The sequence below is a fragment of the Eubalaena glacialis genome, chromosome 4, assembly GCF_028564815.1.
Source record: "Eubalaena glacialis isolate mEubGla1 chromosome 4, mEubGla1.1.hap2.+ XY, whole genome shotgun sequence".
In the NCBI taxonomy this organism is placed as follows: domain Eukaryota; kingdom Metazoa; phylum Chordata; class Mammalia; order Artiodactyla; family Balaenidae; genus Eubalaena; species Eubalaena glacialis.
Window position 1 is genome coordinate 54,057,356 of NC_083719.1, and position 17,927 is coordinate 54,075,282.

At 42.1% G+C, this 17,927-nt stretch overlaps 1 pseudogene; it reads left to right on the forward strand.

Moving 5' to 3' along the window:
* The first annotated feature begins 4,336 nt into the window (after positions 1–4,336).
* LOC133090519 (B-cell CLL/lymphoma 9 protein-like) lies at positions 4,337–15,411 on the forward strand (annotated as a pseudogene).
* The last annotated feature ends 2,516 nt before the right edge of the window (positions 15,412–17,927 follow it).

Here is a 17,927-nt window from a genome sequence, read left to right on the forward strand (position 1 = left end):
AGTGCCCATTTCTTATAACTGTGTCATTTTGGTCTACTGGCGAAAAAAACAATTATGTGACAGAGCACTGAGTGACATCTGCCTTGGCTGGGTATTGCCACTTGCACCCGGAGTGCTCAGAAGAATGATAGAGGTGATGTGTTAACTATGCTCAGTCAAAAGTAAAAGATGGAGAATAGTGTTTTCACTTTTCAGTTTCAAATCTACATCCCTTTATCCTGCTGTGCAAAATAGGATCTCATGGTGATCACAGTAAGGTCTTGGAGGACACTCTGCCAAGACATGTGAAGAGGTGCCCCTGACCTGGGCATTCTGAAATTCTTGATGAGCACCTTGCCTGGTTACAGACAGCTGTAGCAGCTGCCCACTCCTGTTTCCAGTGAGGAAACAGTGCTGAGTTTCTTTACAGATTTCAGGGGTGCTCCCTATATGAATGTGGAAACTTCTCATAAGATGACCAGTGGCTACGGATGAGTGCTCTAATTACTTTTGGTGACAGTAAATAATATTATTTTGAAATGGATCAGAGGTCTTGTCTATAGAGAAAGGACTCTTTCAGTTATCCTTATGCTTGGCTAAATTGGTTTTCTGAAATGAGAATGTAATATTCCTGAGAGAATGAGTATTCATATTGAACTATTTTCATTTAAAAATAATCAATTAGGGGGTAGAGGTGAGATCTCATACTAAACTAGAAGTAGCAAAAATTAGATAATAAGGAATTTATTTTTTTGTTTTTCTGCTTCCCAGTTTTCCTCCTTGACATTCTCCAGATTTCTGTTAGTGGTCAATTTTTGTTGCTGTTGTTTCTGTGTCCGTTCTTGACACCCTCAGTCAGTCTCTTGGTTTCAAATATCATCATTGCTCTGTGAAAAACAACTGAATCTCTCTTTACAGTTATGGGACTTCTTATTATATGAGGTAATAAATCTCTATCATCCAAACCATCTTGGTTTGGTATTCTCTTACTTGCATCTGGAAGTATCTTGACTCTTTTTCCTCTAAACAGTAATGGGAGAGTGAATCATTCTAAAGCCAAGTCAAGATCATGTTACTCCCACGTTCAGAAATCTTCAGTAGTTCCCCACTCCCTACCAAAGAAACCCTCCAAATTTATAATCTAGCATTTAAGACTTTCCTAAAATCTGTGCCAACTTACCTGTCCAAGCTTATTTCTTATATGCTTTCTTTACATGGTCCTTCCAGTGGTTAAAACACTCTAAGAGCTGCAGTGGGGAGACAGAAGAGGGGAGGCTGCCACCCAGCTGAACAGTTGGCTGGGACCTGGACCCAAGCCCACTCCCTGTTCCCTGCCACCACCCTGCCTCCAGGGACTAAATGTGGAACTAGCTGGTGTCAGCCCAATTTTCACCTAGAAAGTCACTTCAGTTAAGGTGGCAGAGATCATCTTTGGAAAGTTCTTTTGTGTCCCAATGTAGATTGAAGAGCAAATTGAACTCCCGAAAGGTGGGGGTTGCCTTTGAGAACATGGTTTCTAGACCCCAGAGCTCCAGGACCAGCATGGCAGCATGGTGACCCTTTTGTACTGTGTGCCCTCAACATGCAAGGTTCTCCTCTGGCAGCAGGAAGCACACTCCGAGAATGCTGAAGCTGCAAGACCCACTTCCAGAGCACAGAAAAACAAAGAGGAACAAGGTATACTGGCAGCCAACATGAAGGAACACACCCAGCAAGCAGCAAGCCACTGTCACTGACTAAGCAATTGTTTCTGCTGTGGTCCAAGAAGAACGCAGAGAGCCTGTCCCTGTCTGTGACTGCAGGCTCAGTCATTCAACCAGTGCAGTCCAGTAACCCTAAAGGGAGGAACTCCACCACGAAAGAGTCAAAGTCCAACAAACAATGATGAACAACACAATAAATGAAATTAAAAATTCTCTAGAAGGAATCAATAGCAGAATAACTGAGGCAGAAGAATGGATAAGTGACCTGGAAGATAAAATAGTGGAAATAACTACTGCAGAGAAGAATAAAGAATAAAGAATGAAAACAATGGAGGACAGTCTCAGAGACCTCTGGGACAACATTAAATGCACCAACATTCAAATTATAGGGGTCCCAGAAGAAGAAGAGAAAAAGAAAGGGACTGAGAAAATATTTGAAGAGATTATAGTTGAAAACTTCCTTAATATGGGAAAGGAAATAGTCAATCAAGTCCAGGAAACGCAGAGTCCCATACAGAATAAATCCAAGGAGAAACATGCCAAGACACATATTAATCAAACTATCAAAAATTAAATACAAAGAAAAAATATTAAAAGCAACAAGGGAAAAACAACAAACATACAAGGGAATACCCATAGGGTGAACAGCTGATCTTTCAGCAGAAACTCTACAAGCCAGAAGGGAGTGGCAGTACATATTTAAACTGATGAAAGGCAAAAACCTACAACCAAGATTACACTACCCAGCAAGGATCTCATTCGGATTCCATGGAGAAATTAAAACCTTTACAGACAAGCAAAAGCTAAGAGAATTCAGCACCACCAAACCAGCTTTACAACAAATGCTGAAGGAACTTCTCTAGGCAGGAAACACAAGAGAAGGAAAAGACCTACAATAACAAACCCAAAATAATTAAGAAAATGGTAATAGGAACATACATATTGATAATTACCTTAAATGTAAATGAATTAAATGCTCCAAGGAAAAGACATAGACTAGCTGAATGGATACAAAAACAAGACCCGTATATATGCTGTCTACAAGAGACCTACTTCAGACCTAGGGACACATACAGACTGAAAGTGAGGGGGTGGAAAAAGATATTCCATGCCAATGGAAACCAAAAGAAAGCTGGAGTAGCAATTCTCATATCAGACAACATAGACTTTAAAATAAAGGCTATTACAAGAGACAAAGAAGGACACTACATAATGATCAAGGGATCGATCCAAGAAGAAGATAGAACATCTGTAAATATTTATGCACCCAACATAGGAGCACCTCAATACATAAGGGAAATGCTAACAGCCATAAAAGGGGAAATCAACAGTAACACAATCATAGGGGACTTTAACACCCCATTTTCACCAATGGACAAACCATCCAAAATGAAAATAAATAAGGAAACAGAAACTTTAAATGATACATTAAACAAGATGGACTTAATTGATATTTAGAGGACATTCCATCCAAAAACAACAGAATACGCTTTCTTCTCAAGTGCTCATGGAACATTCTCCAGGATAGATCATATCTTGGGTCACAAATCAAGCCTTGGTAAATTTAAGAAAATTGAAATCGTATTAAGTATCTTTTCATGCAGCTCTTTTTACAATAGCCAGGACATGGAACCAACCTAAGTGTCCATCGACAGATGAATGGATAAAGAAGATGTGGCACATATATACAATGGAATATTGCTCAGCCATAAGAAGAAACAAAATTGAGTTACTTGTAGTGAGGTGGATGGACTTAGAGTCTGTCATACAGAGTGAAGTAAGTCAGAAAGAGAAAAACAAATACCGTATGTTAACACACATATATGGAATCTAAAAAAACAAACAGAAAAATGGCTCTGAAGAACCTAGGGGCAGGACAGGAATAAAGACGCAGACATAGAGAATGGACTTGAGGACACGGGGAGGGGGAAGGGTAAGCTGGGACGAAGTGAGAGAGTGGCATGGACATGTATACACTACCAAATGTAAAATAGATAGCTAGTGGGAAGCAGCCGCATAGCACAGGGAGATCAGCTTGGTGATTTTGTCCACCTAGAGGGGTGGGATAGGGAGGGTGGGAGGGAGACGCTAGAAGGACGAGATCTGGGGATATATGTATATGTAAAGCTGATTCACTTTGTTATAGAACAGAAACTAGCACACCATTGTAAAGCAATTGTACTCCAATAAAGATGTTACAAAAAAAAAAGTCAAAGTCCAAGTCAAAGCAGGAGATGATGGCCTTCCCTTACAGTGATGACCCCATCTGGGAATCCCCACCTGCCTTTCAAATTCTCCAGGCAGAGAAAACAAGGGGGCTGGCCAGTCAATCCTAGTCCCCCCTCTTTATGACTCCAAGAGTGGGAGCCATACAGTGTAAGCACTCCTTGGGCCTGGTGGGAGCCTGGACCTGAAGAATGGGGCTGCAAATGGTGCCAAGGGAGCAAGGTATTCCCCGTCCCCCCCACCTCACTGCTTTGGTCAGAGCTCCTGGGACTGAAGAATGGAATTCTGCTGACCACTAAAGTCCCAGGATTCCCAGTGCACAACCCACTGATGACCCCATCATATTACGCGACCCACAGCTCTTCCAGACCTTTCCACAGCCAGAATATTATCCAAAGCCCACACCTGCTCCGAAGACATTAGACCAAATGGTGTGTATGTTTTCAAGCTGCAGATTCTGCACTAAGGGTCAAGTTGAAACTGCTGCCCCTTTTCACATCCATGACATCCCTAGCAGCAAGACAGAGAGAAGCAAACCTCTGTGAACAGGCAGATATGTGCCTTTGGAATAACCTGAAACCTCTCCCAGTTCCAGCCAACCAGGGTTGGAATTCTTCCCTGAATACCAAACCGTAGCCAACTCTGTGCATTCTGGCACCAGCACCCACACCTGCTGCTCCCATATGTCCCCTGCGATAAGCCTGGGGTAGAAAACAAACTGATTCCTTCTGCAGGCAGCCCTGCCAGCTCTACTCCACTGCTCCGACATGGTACTGCGCCAGGCCTGATGCCCCCAAACCAAGCAGTTACCTCTGTCTCCTACAGGGACAATGGTTCTGGCAGATCCCAATGTACTCCTTCCCCACCTCCCTCCACTAGTGTCCAGTGGAGATCCCCCCACCCTGGGAGAAACCCCAGATAGACTACATCATGAGCAGCTTCAGCATTTGGAGCACTCCTTACAAACTCTCAAATCTAGCACATGCTTTCCCCTGATGAAAAGACATTCATAGCAGCACAAGGCATGCAGAATGCTGGAGTGTTAAATGAACCTCCAAAGAAACCAGAAGGGTTGATACAGGCCAGAGTGGCTTAGTAACAAAGCTTAGGTAAGGGACCTGGGTCCCAGACAGCTGTGGAGGCTCCACTTGTCCTTCCAGGATACAGAGATGTGCCCTTTTGTCCAGATGAAGTGATCCCACCTTCCATGAACTCCCTGTCTGGGCCCCTAAGACCCAACCACCCAGATCATATGACTCCTGAGCAGATAGTTTGGCTGAAATTATAGCAGGAGTTTTTAAGAAACAGAAGAAGAGGTATCAGGGACAAGTGGCTGTACCCTAGTGCTCCCTCCAGGTTACAGAGGTTTATCTGCACGGACCTTCGAATTTCTCTAAGGGCCTCTCCCTAGATACCAGATGACCCCTAGTGACCCTGGGCACCTGGGCAAGCAGAACCATCTTCTGATAGTATGACTACACCATGTTCTCTGCTCTTAGGGACACGGCCCTCGACTCCAACATACCAGGGATCAGATATGCCTTCCTGGATTTGCAGGAATGATAATCTCTGAAACGGAAGGGCAAATGTCACCAACCCTGCATCCAGACCACATCTTTCTGGAGTCAGTTGGCCAGACAACATGTCAAAAATTGCAAATAACTGAAACTTCATTCCTGGCCAGGGGGTCATTTTGATTGATGGGATTGCTTCCAAAATCCGCAAAGATTGTCTGCAGAGATGTTTCAACAGCAGCTTGCAGAGAAATTTCAAGGTGGTCTCCCTGGAATAAGCATAACAGGAATAAGGTCCAACATGGAGATGACTAGCATGATCCCAGGCTCTCAGTGAACATTCCCATTTTTCCTGTAGTCCTGCCAGGATAACTTCCCAAAAACAATTCCCCACCAATGAGCCCTGGTTGGGAATTTGAGTTTGAGATGGTCCTTAATGTCATGAAAGGAAATGTCAATTTAAATGTCAACAAGGGATCCAACTTTCAGACGATACCTCAAAAGATGAGAGGCTCAGTGTGCCCTGGGGAGATGATGACTTGCACTCAGGTGGCCCTGAGATGCTGCCTGCTGAGCAGGAGATCGCTCCCCTGCCATCTGGTGAGCGCCCTCAGCAGGAGTATGTCCTGGGCTTTAGGCCATGCTTTCGGTGTCTCAAGGTCCAGGAAGCAACGGTGGTTTGCAGAATCTCAGAGAAACAATCGGACCCACCAGAAGGACTAATGGCCAGCTCTGTCATAGCCACCAATACATCTCAACCCTTCTAGAAACCCCATTAGTCTCAACACAGCTCCTCCAGTTTGAAATGGCCCGGGGCAAAAGCCCTTGAATAAATCTGTGGCAAGCAGCCCTGTGCATTCTCCTGGTCTGAACCCTCTGCAACCTCCCACCATGTACTGTCCAGTCATCAATGCTTGGCTCACCCTCAGGAAACCTCAAGTGCCTGCAGATTCCTTTGTACATGGTAGGCCTGACGGCAGGCCCAGACGCTGCTGCCTTCATTAAACAGCCTTCTTAGGGTTTGCTGCTGCTCGGTGGATGATCTGCTTCTGTGAATATCCAGATGTCTTCTCTCTAGTACAACTCGCCTCCAGAGCCTATCCTTCCCCAAGCCTGCTCTCCATTGTGGTGTCTTAAATGTTCAAGCTTGCAATGTCCAGTTCTACCTGATTATTCCATCATACCATCAAGACGGCAATCGACTCAGATGACAAGCTCCCCTCCAGCTCCTTCACTCAACTTCTCATCAATGAATAACCTGCCAGGAATGGGCATTAATACATAAAAATCCTCGAATTTCAGGTTCTGATGCCAACACTCAACCCCATGGGAATGACCCAGCCACTCCTCACTATAACCAGATGCCCTCCTTGGTTACCATGGGAACCAACATGCTTCCTCATGGTGTTTCAATGGGGTCTGATTTGATGTCACACAATCCTATGATGGGTCTTGGGTCCCAGGAGCCTGAGATGGCATCTCAAGGACAGATGGGTTTTCGCAGGAGTTCCCTCCAAGATGAGTCTCTTCCACAGCAGGTATCATTTTCTTACCATGGCCCCAATGGAGGCAGAGCAACTTCCTGGAGACATGGGTGTCCCAGGAGAAGGTACATTTGGCCATTCTAACACCCGATTTAGAATTCAGCACTTTAAAAGCCTGGGGGCCCGAGGGGTCCTGACTCCATCACTGTGCTGGGGAATAGCCTGTCTTCAGTCTTTTCGGACCCAGATCTGCAGGAAGTCACACCTGAGTTGGACCTGTCCTCTACACTCCACCTGAGAAGCCCAGCCAGACACTGAAATGGTTCCATGAGGGGAAGTCCCAGGCCATAAACAGCCCTGGGGTCCTAGACCTGGGTTTTTGCACAGGCGATGATGGGCAAACCAGCCCCCAGAATGTACTAGCTTTGCCTGGCTTGGGAGGTCCGGGGTTTGTGGAAACTCTGGGCATCCTTCCGGGTACAGGTGTAACCATGCTGAGCCTCAACCCAATACGATCACTGGCCTCTCTCAGGCAAGAGCAAAATATTAATGAAACACACACACACAGACACACAATTAATTTTAAAAAAACTAACTGTTACTAAGTTCAGTGTAGGGTAGGAATAATAAGGAAATCTATTTTTTTTTTAATAATGAAACTTAAGACATTGCTTTTCAGTTTAAGTGCGCCTCAGCACTGTCTCTCTCTCTCGATATACACATCCACCTCCTTCACCCTTCACCATCTCCTCCATTAAGTGTGCTTCTTTCCCTCATGCCCACCCCCAGCCTGCTCACGCCCTGCCTCCCTCCCCTCTTTTCCCTTGCGTGCTGCGTACTCAGCATTATTTTGGGGAGATAGATCTAGTAAAGCCTCAGCATCCCTGCTGAGCATCCTCCTGGTTTGGGGAGGGGGAGTGAGGTCTGTCCCTGGAATGCTCTGTGGCTTTCTCCTCCCGGGTGACTTTTTCTTTGCCAGTATGCCCTCTTTTGCCTCCACTCTTGTTTTCTGGTCTCCTTTTATGCGGAATTTCCAGGTGAATTTTATTAATGTGGGATGGAACGGATGCTAACAGTTATCTAGGATTTTGGTTTTGTTTTTTGAGATTTTGTGGTTACTTCCCTTTCTTCCTGCTCCCACACGCAAAGTGTTCTGCGGAACTTCCATTAAATTCGGTACAAAACCACTTGCTGGGGCTGTGATGTCAGAAAAATAAAATATATTGCTTCATATAAAATTAAAAAGAATATTTCAAGGCTCAATCCAAAAATGACTTCCATGAGACTCTTCCTGATCTCCAGGGGAGACCAAATGTCATTTTCCTTGGAACTTGCTACTAATATCTAACAGTTTCTTCCGTCCTTTTCTTGTAACATACTTTTTTATGTTTTATCTTTCCTATAAATTGAAACTATGTGAGAGTTGGATCTGACCCTGATTCAACTTTGGATGCTCCACAATGTTTTACATGTAGATGTTCACTGAATGTTAGGCAGATACATAAATTTTTTTCTCTAACCACTGCAAATTATCCCTAACATGGGGAATGATGGAGGGAACAATTAAAACAAGCCTCACAAGTTGAAACATGACACTCAATTTATGAAATGAGGAGAAAAAAAGAGTCGGAGGAGGAGATAACCTGAGCTATAAATAGCTTTAAAGAAGCTAAGCAACATGTGACAGGGATTTGTATGGGCTTACAAGGTGCTGCGGGTAAAATGCTGGAGTTTATAAGAAGGAAGGGGAAGTTTATAAAGTTTGCTTCTTAGCAGTGCAGTCAGGCAGTAGCAGGGCTTACTATGTGTCTTTGTGCAGGCTGCTATAACAAAATGCTGTAATAGACTCGGGGGCTTAAACAACAGACATTTATTTCTCACAGTTCTGGAGGCTGAAGTCCAAATTCAAGGCTCCAGCAGATTTGTTGTCTGGTTGGAACCCACTTCCTGGTTCATAGATGGCTGTCTTTTTGCTGTGTCCTCACATGGTAGAAGGGACAAGAAAGCTCTCTGGGTCTCTTTTATAAAGGCACTAGTCCCATTCATGAGGGCTCTACCCTCATGAAATCACCTCCCGAAGGCTCCACCTCCTAATACCATCACATTGGGGGTTAGGTTTTTTAACATGTGAATTCTGGGGAGACAAACATTCAGTCTCTAACATTATGGTTCTGCATAGGCTCAGAAAGCACCCCGCACATCATATCAAGTGAAAAGTGATGCTGATGACAGCCCTACACTTCCAGTGGTGTCTCTTGAAGCCTTGGAAACTGGGGATTTTAATAAAAATCTTCCTCACAGTGTCCCTCAGGAAAACTTGGAGGTTAAAATTTTATCAGATCCAGTGCTATTATAAAATGATTCTTTTGTAGCCTCCCCAAATTAGTTTCATATTCAAAGCAGCTTATTTCAACCATTCCCTGCTTAGTTAAATGAGGGCTTGCAAATACAGAGTGCACATGGAGAAGAGAGAAAGGTCTCTGTGTCTACTTCAGAAAATATTCAGAGTACATGCCTACATCTTAACATTTTGCAGCCATTCTCTTTTTTTGAATTGCTATTTTGACACTTTATTTTTACTTACATTCAAGAATGACTCTTCAGAAGACTTCATTTTAAAAATGTTTTCTATTTACCTTGCTTAGGTATCATGATGAAAGTACTCTGGAAGTAGTCATATACAAATGGGAGCAATAAATATGTGCTTTTAAGAAATGTCACGTCCAAGATTCTTAGCTTCTAAATGCAATGACAATGAGGAACCCTCATGGCCTTGCTGCCACAGGCTCCAAACACCAGCTCCAGCCTGTCCACCAGGAATTATGTCACTCTCCTGAGGTTAATGCTCTCTGTTTACTCACGGGTGTGCTCACTTTAAATAAATACAACTTATAAAAATTTAGACTTGCCAAATAGAAAAGCTGGCAAAGTGATTGTCTGCTAAAGAAAAGGATCCTTTACCGTGTCAACACTTTAAATAAGAAGCTGCTTTAGTACATTTTAAAGTTTGAAAACATTTATTTCCCAGGAACTCTGGATTTGCTGGAAATGCTGCACACCTGTGTTCTCTTCATTATTCTAGCACAGACTCTGACACTTTCTGAAGCCAGCCAGAAGTAGGATAAACAGCTAATTGTCTGTGTCATGTGCTGTGTGGCTTGTGAATCCAGAATAAGAGGCCAAAGAAGAAAATGATTGTTCCAGCACTGATTTGCTGTGAATCAATTTCCAACCTCAGAAAATTCATTTTATTTTACTCACAGGGAAATCATATTAAACTGCCTACTCCATGTCAAGTTGTTTGGATTTCTGTGAAGAAAGAAAATAAGATTGGGATTGGCAGAACAGCGTGTTATATGGGGAAAATCAGATCATCAGAGAATATTGGAGTTTTAATGGTTCTTAGCACCCTCTTAATCAGGCAAAATCCTTCATATTGTAGGTGCAAAAAGTAGAATGGGCATCTTTGTTTTGTCTTCCAAGCATTTCTGTTTCTCTTCCCAAGCTAACCTTAAAAGATGGATCCACTTCCAATGAACAGTTCCGAAGAAGGATTGGCATTGTTGGCTTCAGAGGTGGAGACCTTCTGAAGTGGCTCCTCTGAAGGTTCTTGGCTTAGGTCACACTCGGTACATGCAATTTTTTATGTATAGTGGGTACCGGGGAAAGGCAGCTTATCATGTGAATTTATTATTGGCATCAAACAAGGCAGGTTTTGGATTTTGTTTTGGTTTGTTTTGGCCCATGGTAGGGTAGAACAGAGAATGGAATTACATAATCAGGCATTCCCAGGCAAACAAATTTAAATGTAGCTTTGAGTTTGAATTAGTCTGCTTAATGTCTAAACCCCACGGTTCTTCCTTCTGTCTGTAGTCCAACCTAAAACATAAAAGATAAAGCATTCTCTGGGTTGAGATCTAACCCTGTACTCTGTCTTATACTCTGATCTACAAGGATGTAGAATTTGCTGCAATGGCATGTTATAGAGACATGTTCTGTCTTGAAAATAAGTAAGATATTTCTGTTAAAAATAGATATGGAGATTAGTAGTGGATAAATCTCATTAAGTTTGGAATCTGGGTTGACTTTATATAAGGGTTCCAGGAATTCTGGGGCTTAGTGACAGATTACACAAGTATTTGGAGATTAAAGAGCTCATCAAATCCAGGAAAAAAATGCATGTCCTTTAAGGATGTCCCCCCAAATATATATGTTTGTGTGTATACACACACACACACACACACACTTAGGAGGGAAGAATTAATAACCAAAGCTTCACGTTTTCAGAGGCTTATGTCTTTTCTACTTCTATGGGAGAAGAGAACTCTATTCTAAACCATGCCCACCAGAGCAAGCAAGCCAAATAGGACACACAGTGTTTTCTCAATGGCCATATTAAGAACTGAGCTCCCTTGCAGGTATAAAAAGAGACAGCCTGGCTTGAGTTCAAATCCTGTCTCTCTCAACTTAGTTGCTATCTGGCCTATTCAAATTATTCTACCTCACAGAGCCTCTATTCCTTCAACCTGAAGGCAGAGAGGGTAACAGTGTGAGGATAGATTTCCTATCACAAAATAAAAATTTAAAACCATGTTTGATTAAAAAATAATATTCAAGAAAACCTGAAAGTAGAAATCTACGTTTACATTGACTGTATGAAAGGCTTTTACAGTTCCTGTCTCCTCTGTACCTCTAAGAGACCACTGCTTCAGTATCCATTTATTCTTTCCTGGTTAAGTAGTTGTTTATGAGCCTAACACAGGGAGAGGCAGTGGCCCTTCAAAGAGAGAGTCCTAGACTTGTAGAGAAAAGAACTAGGCTTGAGATCTGACTTATCCATTATCTCCGACCTTGGAAAAATCATTACATTTCTCTGACTTATGGTTTCTCATCTGTAAGATGGTGTTTTAGACCAAATGTTGGTGTCCCCCCAAAATTCGTATGTTGAAGCTCTAATCCCAATATGATGGTATTTGGAGGTGGGGATTTGGTAGGTAAGTTTAGATGAGGTGGTAAGGGTGGAGCCCTCATGAATGGGATTAGTGCCCTTATAAGAAGAAGAGACTAGAGCTCTCTCTCGCTCTCTCTCTCTCTCCCCCCCTCCCCAACCATGTAAGAACTCAGTGAGAAGGTGGCTGTCTGCAAGCCAGGAAAAGGGGTCTAAGCAGAAACCAAATCAGCTGCCATCTTATTCTTGGACTTTCCAGCCTCCAGAACTGTGATATATAAATGTATATTTTTTAAGCCACCCAGTCTGTGGTATTTTGTTATAGCAGGCCAAGCTGACTAAAACAGATGGGGATAAAAATACCAACCTATATTATAGAGTCCTTAGATCACAAATGAGACATATATAAAATCTCTGCAAATTTTCAATCACTAAACAAATTATGAGTACTGTGTTAGGAACTAGAGAGATGTAAAAATGAGCCAGGTACAGACCTTGACCTCAAAAAGTTCAGTTTCCTAGGTGAGGTAAGACTCGTGTATAACCAACTATGATACAAAAGAGAAAGGGCCATATTCATTCATTCTTCATTCATTCATTCATTTGTTTAACAGACATGTATTCAGCATCTACTATGTGCCAAGTGCTAGATTTGGGGCAGCAATAAATAAACAAACAAACAAAAAATTCCCTGTTCTTACAGAGCTTTTATGTGAGTCATGGAAGCAGTCAATAAACAAATACATAAATATTAAATAATATATTCAGTGGTAGGAAGTGCTTTGAAGAAAAATGAAGTAAGGCAATGGAAAAATCGTGGTAAGGGGGACTTGGCTATTTTGTACAATGTGATGAGAAAAGACCTAGTCAAGTCATGTGACTGGAGGGTCAGTCTGCTAAGGGACATTTGAACAGACATTTCCATGAAGTGAGCAGATGAGCTGAACAGGTTTCTTGGAGGATAATGTTGCAGGCAGCGAAAACAGCAAGTGCAAATGTCCAGAGGCAGGAATGTTAGTCATAAAAAATATTCTTCTAACAGGCTCTGGGAATTCAGAGTTGATGAGATTATTTCTAGCTAAGAGAGTCGATAATGATATAAGACCCTCAAGATCAGTTCAGGGAAAATAGAGGTCCTGCTAAAGAAGAGGCTTGTATAAAAGCACCACATATTTACATAGTCTTTTATATTTTTCACTCATCTTTTGCTTAGATCATAACTCATACATTTCTATCCACAGGTACATATTTATAATTATTATCCAACCCACAAAGATAGTCGTAAATGATCACATTTCAGTTTCCTATAAACATAATAAGTGGACATCGTTATTAGTCACCCCTTTCCCATTTCAGATTATTATTATCATCACTTCAGATATAGGATAGTTTAGAACCCATACTTTGGAGTTAGGCAGATAGAAATTCACATCCCAGTTCAATTGGTTCCAGATTTCTGACCTTGAGGATATTGCTTAGGCTTTTGAAACCATAGTTTCTTTATTTGTAAAATGGAAATGATGATATCCTGAGGAGTTTGTTGTGAGAATGAGAATGTTGTGGGATTTTACACACACATACACACACACAGTATTTCGCACAATACCTGACATAAAGTAAATAATTCACAAATAACTGTTTAAAAATAAAATAGTGAGAGATGCCCTCTTTTTACCTATTGTCCTTCATGGAGGTGGTATTGAAAAATTGCTCACTGATGCTATTCTTTCCCACCCTTTCTTTATTGAAATATTCACAAACATCAAACTATAAAGCAAGAAACTTAGAATCTAAAAGTCATACGATACAAATGATTCCAAGATGAATGCAAGAGAAAGTATGAATGGAAGTAACAAGAACAAGTATTTACAAGTCTTTACTGCATAAGAAGGCTTTCAAAGACATTAATCTATTTACTCTCTGATAATAAACCTGTAGTCTGAATATTATTTATCTTCCCCATTTTACAGATTAAAAAATATGACTCAGGTTGAGTGATTTTGGCTAAAATCATACAGCTTGTAAGTGGCAAGACTGGAACTTATATTCAGGTCTTCTGATTCCAAGTCCCTGGGGGTAGTTATTGGGGCAACTGGTGCCCAAGAAATCCTTGCAAGACTGGAAAAACTTCCAAGTGATTAACTGAGTTGGTTGCATTATGGGCCTCCCTCCTACTTGTGGATTTTGATTTCTCACTGAGGATTATTAAAGAAAGTTACCTAAGCCTCTTCACAAAGCTCCAGAAATTTCTGGTTACAAGACAGCTAATGAAGTACGTGTTTCTTTCTGAATGGATTTCAGAGGATCTAGATTTTAAACAGCCTTGCTGGAAAGCACGGTCCCTGTGTTGTTTAGGCTCGTTTGATCACTTGTTTGAGCTCTGCAAGGACAGGGACCATGTCTTACCCATCTTTGCATCCCAAGGCCCAGCAAAGAGCCTGGCACCCAGGAAGCTCCCAGGCAGGGCTTGAGGGCCAGGCTGACAGGCCCTGTGATGGTTGATATCAGTTAGCATCACCAGTTTAACTCTGATTTTGGCTGCAGTGAATACACTAGACATCAGCTGTCATGAGAAAACATATCACATGGTAATTTTTCAGCTTTTAGTTCTGAATCCAAGCCCCTGGCCTGGACAATGAGACAATAGAGCCCTCCAGCCTCTATACTTCCCACCATTTCTCCTCTCTTTCTGGTTCCTTTTCAGAAAGAGCTTCTCTTATAGGAGCCTGAGTCTGAGCCAGAGCTGCAGACCTTGTTTGCCTCAATAGAGAAAATAATTTTAAAACAAGGACGTTAAATCTGCCTTCAGCTTTGGGTCTTGAATATCAGTGTTGACTTAAGCCTTCCCCATGGAGAAGAGTGGCATTGGTCAGCAAAACTGGTGAGCAGGTGGCATTAGCACCAGCATGGAAGGGAGCTGCAATGAGTTGAAATCTCTGCACTGTCATGTAGCAAGGGCTGAATGTATTGACCAGCTTAGGTATTGATCACTTTACACACATTATTTAGTCCTCGATGGAGGATTCTTATTAGTATTCTCATTTTCCAGAGGAGAAAGTTGGAGAATAGAGGTGAAGTGACTTGCCCCAGGTCACAGAGAGTAAGTGGCAGGTCTGGGATAAAACAAAGCAATTGGACTTCACAGCCCGTGCTCTTAACTACGTGACCTTGGGCAAGAGAATGACCCTCTCAGTGCCTCCATTTCCTCATTGGTATAATGAATAGAGGAACAACTACTTCCTTAGATGGTTAGGAAAAGTCATTGAGATCATACATGCAAAGCCCTTGACACTTAGTAGGCACTTAAAATATGTCAGTTCCCTCTCTTCCCTCAAATAACCTGAGATTGAAGAGTGTCACCTCTTGAGCGATCCTTTAGAAACTTAAAGCTAAAATTAATCCAGGCCACGCCAGAGCCAATGACAATAAAGCTGATTTGTCCAGACTTATTATTTTGTTTCAATAGGAGACCTGCCTCCACTTTCCTGGGCAGGTCCACAGAGCCAGCCCAGACTGAAAACGCACATGGTCATTGCAAACGCATTGTTGAAACATGACGGACACTTCAGGAACCAGGAGATTTCTTCTGGAAATGTCTTGCTTCTTAGCCAAAGCAGAGATGGTTAAACAGTACAGCAGTGCAGTTGTGGCCTTCAGGGCGCACAGTGGGACTTCATGCTCCTGGGGCGAATGGAAACACAGAGACTCGCTTGCCAGCTGGCACTGTCCCTCGAGGGACAAGATATGCGTGGCCTCGCCTTCCAAGTTGAGAGCAATTGCTGGCAGGACACCGTGAGCATGTCAAGTTAAGGGAATATTTTTTTTAAAGGCCCATCACTGTTTTTCTTTCTTTAAATGGTAGCCACCAAAAAGTTATGCAAACACTTCAGCTGTGGAATATTTAATCTGACATTTGGCATAGCTCCCTTGTTGATCCAAGACATGAAGTATGCAGTATATGCCTTGCAGTTGTTTCATTGTTCACTTAAAAAAAAGATAAACCAGACACAACAATTTAATTTTCTATCCCCTCAATTTTAACTGGGTCACTACCAGGATCCATCCTTGATTCCCAAGTAATAGGATGACAATTATGAACCACAGTCCATAAGTAGTTGAATAGCTCATTTAATCAAGTTGGTGGATTTAGTCTTTTTTTTTTTTTTTTGGCCCTGCTGAAAGCTTTAGGAGTCCCTGTGGTTATGGTTTTCTCTAGGGTTTGGCAGTTCTTTTATTTGGGTCTGGTGTTTTGGGGTTTCATGTGCTCTTGTAGAAACATTGCCAGAACTGTCCTCCCATCATCCTTGTCATTGGGTTTTAAGCGAGAAAAGGAGCACCTTGCTGCAGTCTTCTGCCCATTCACATGGGACATGTGTCCTGGCTGCATGTGGTCATCCATTAGTGGACGTTATTCACCCTGTTCCTTCTTCTTTAACTATCTCACTGACAGTTGTGTTTTCCTAAAAGAGGCATTCCCTCTGGTTCTCTTTGAATATCAGTCACATGGTTTTTGATCCCTGACAGGTAAGAAGAACATTGCCACTCCTCAGAAAGCACATGGATACTAAAAATCCTAGTTAGTGAGCAGTTCACATTTCGTACCATGTGGAGGGAAGGATGCAGGACTGGCCAACATTCCAAAGGAAAGGAGAACCTTTCCAAATGTTCCTCCGCTGATGAGTTAGACCAGTTGCTTAACGTAAACAAGCATAATTCCTCAAGTTCCATCCTTCCTGCAGGTGGGCCAATAGGCTAAAAAGCACTAGAAAACGTAGTAAAGTGCAGTCTATTTCTTCATTCTCCTCCACTTCCATGCTCACTGTTATAACAACGCTGATTTAAACATCAGGTCACTGTCACTGGGCTCCAGGCAATGGCATAATTCTGCTTCAGAGAAATACTGAAACAGTGCTCATCCTATACAAAGCGATGGGTGGAGAAGGGAGAGAATCAGATGGCAATGCTTAAAAAGGAAACTGGAGACTGACGAATCTGGACGTTTCCTTAGTTCTGATTCGAGTTTCTGGGTCCCATTCCCAATAAAAATATATCTTTGTTTCTAATGGACAATTCAAAGGACACAAACCTGAGTGTTAAAAGCCGTGTCTCAGTTTTATGGTTTGAGGGATTCAATTAGGTGAGAAAGAATCTTCTCTACCTCAAAAAACTTTAGCCAACACATGAAATGTGTTTGAGAGCAGAGAAATGCTAAAAAAAATGGGCCTTTTTAGCAGGTAGATGTTCTGATTATTGATTTGTTTAAAAAATATCTACATATCAATATTTTAATGGCAGTTTTTCAAAAATAGTGGGATAACAGGCAATTTTAACTTTCTCTTTAGATTTCCCTCTCTCTCCCTCCCTTCTTCCCTCCCTCCCTCTCTTAGTTTTTGACATTGAATATTTGTTTGTTATATAAATGGAAAATGGCAATTAAGAGTGCACTCTTTCTCCAAGGATCTAGTAGTGTACTTTTGCTGGGAGTATGCTAGTGAGTCCTGAAATTAGGTCATTCTGTATATTCTCACTGTAATGAGATGCTCCAGGTCAGGAAACTTCTGTAGAAAGTTTCTAGCAGTGCTTCTACCAGAGGGCAAGATTCTAAAGCTCTTTGCTCACTTTTATCAAGCTTTATCCACATAAGAAAGAATTAATATCGTGTTCTTACAATGGATCAATTATAACTAAAACTAAAGTAGAGATAAACTAAATTCCATAAGCCAAGAATATTTCATAGAAATTTCTTCTCAAAGTTTTCTCCAAGTATTTTCAGTTGTGAAGTTTCTTCAAGGAAGATGGCAGGGCATTTCTCAGTAAATAAATTGGCAAGCAGTGTAGGGCACTGCAAGTTCCCTCAGGTTTCTGAAAATGGAACTTACTGTGGATATTGAGTAACTCTTTAGGGTTTAGGATGGCAGAGCAGTGACATCTTACATGCTGACCCTCACTGACAGGGGCAGTTTCTGGAATGCTCTGTTGAGAGGGGGAGTGGGAGGAACGGGCTCAGTGCCGATGCTCAGACATGATGAGTGATATCTGCCATGTGTCTGAGGCAGCAGTACTGGCGTCACAA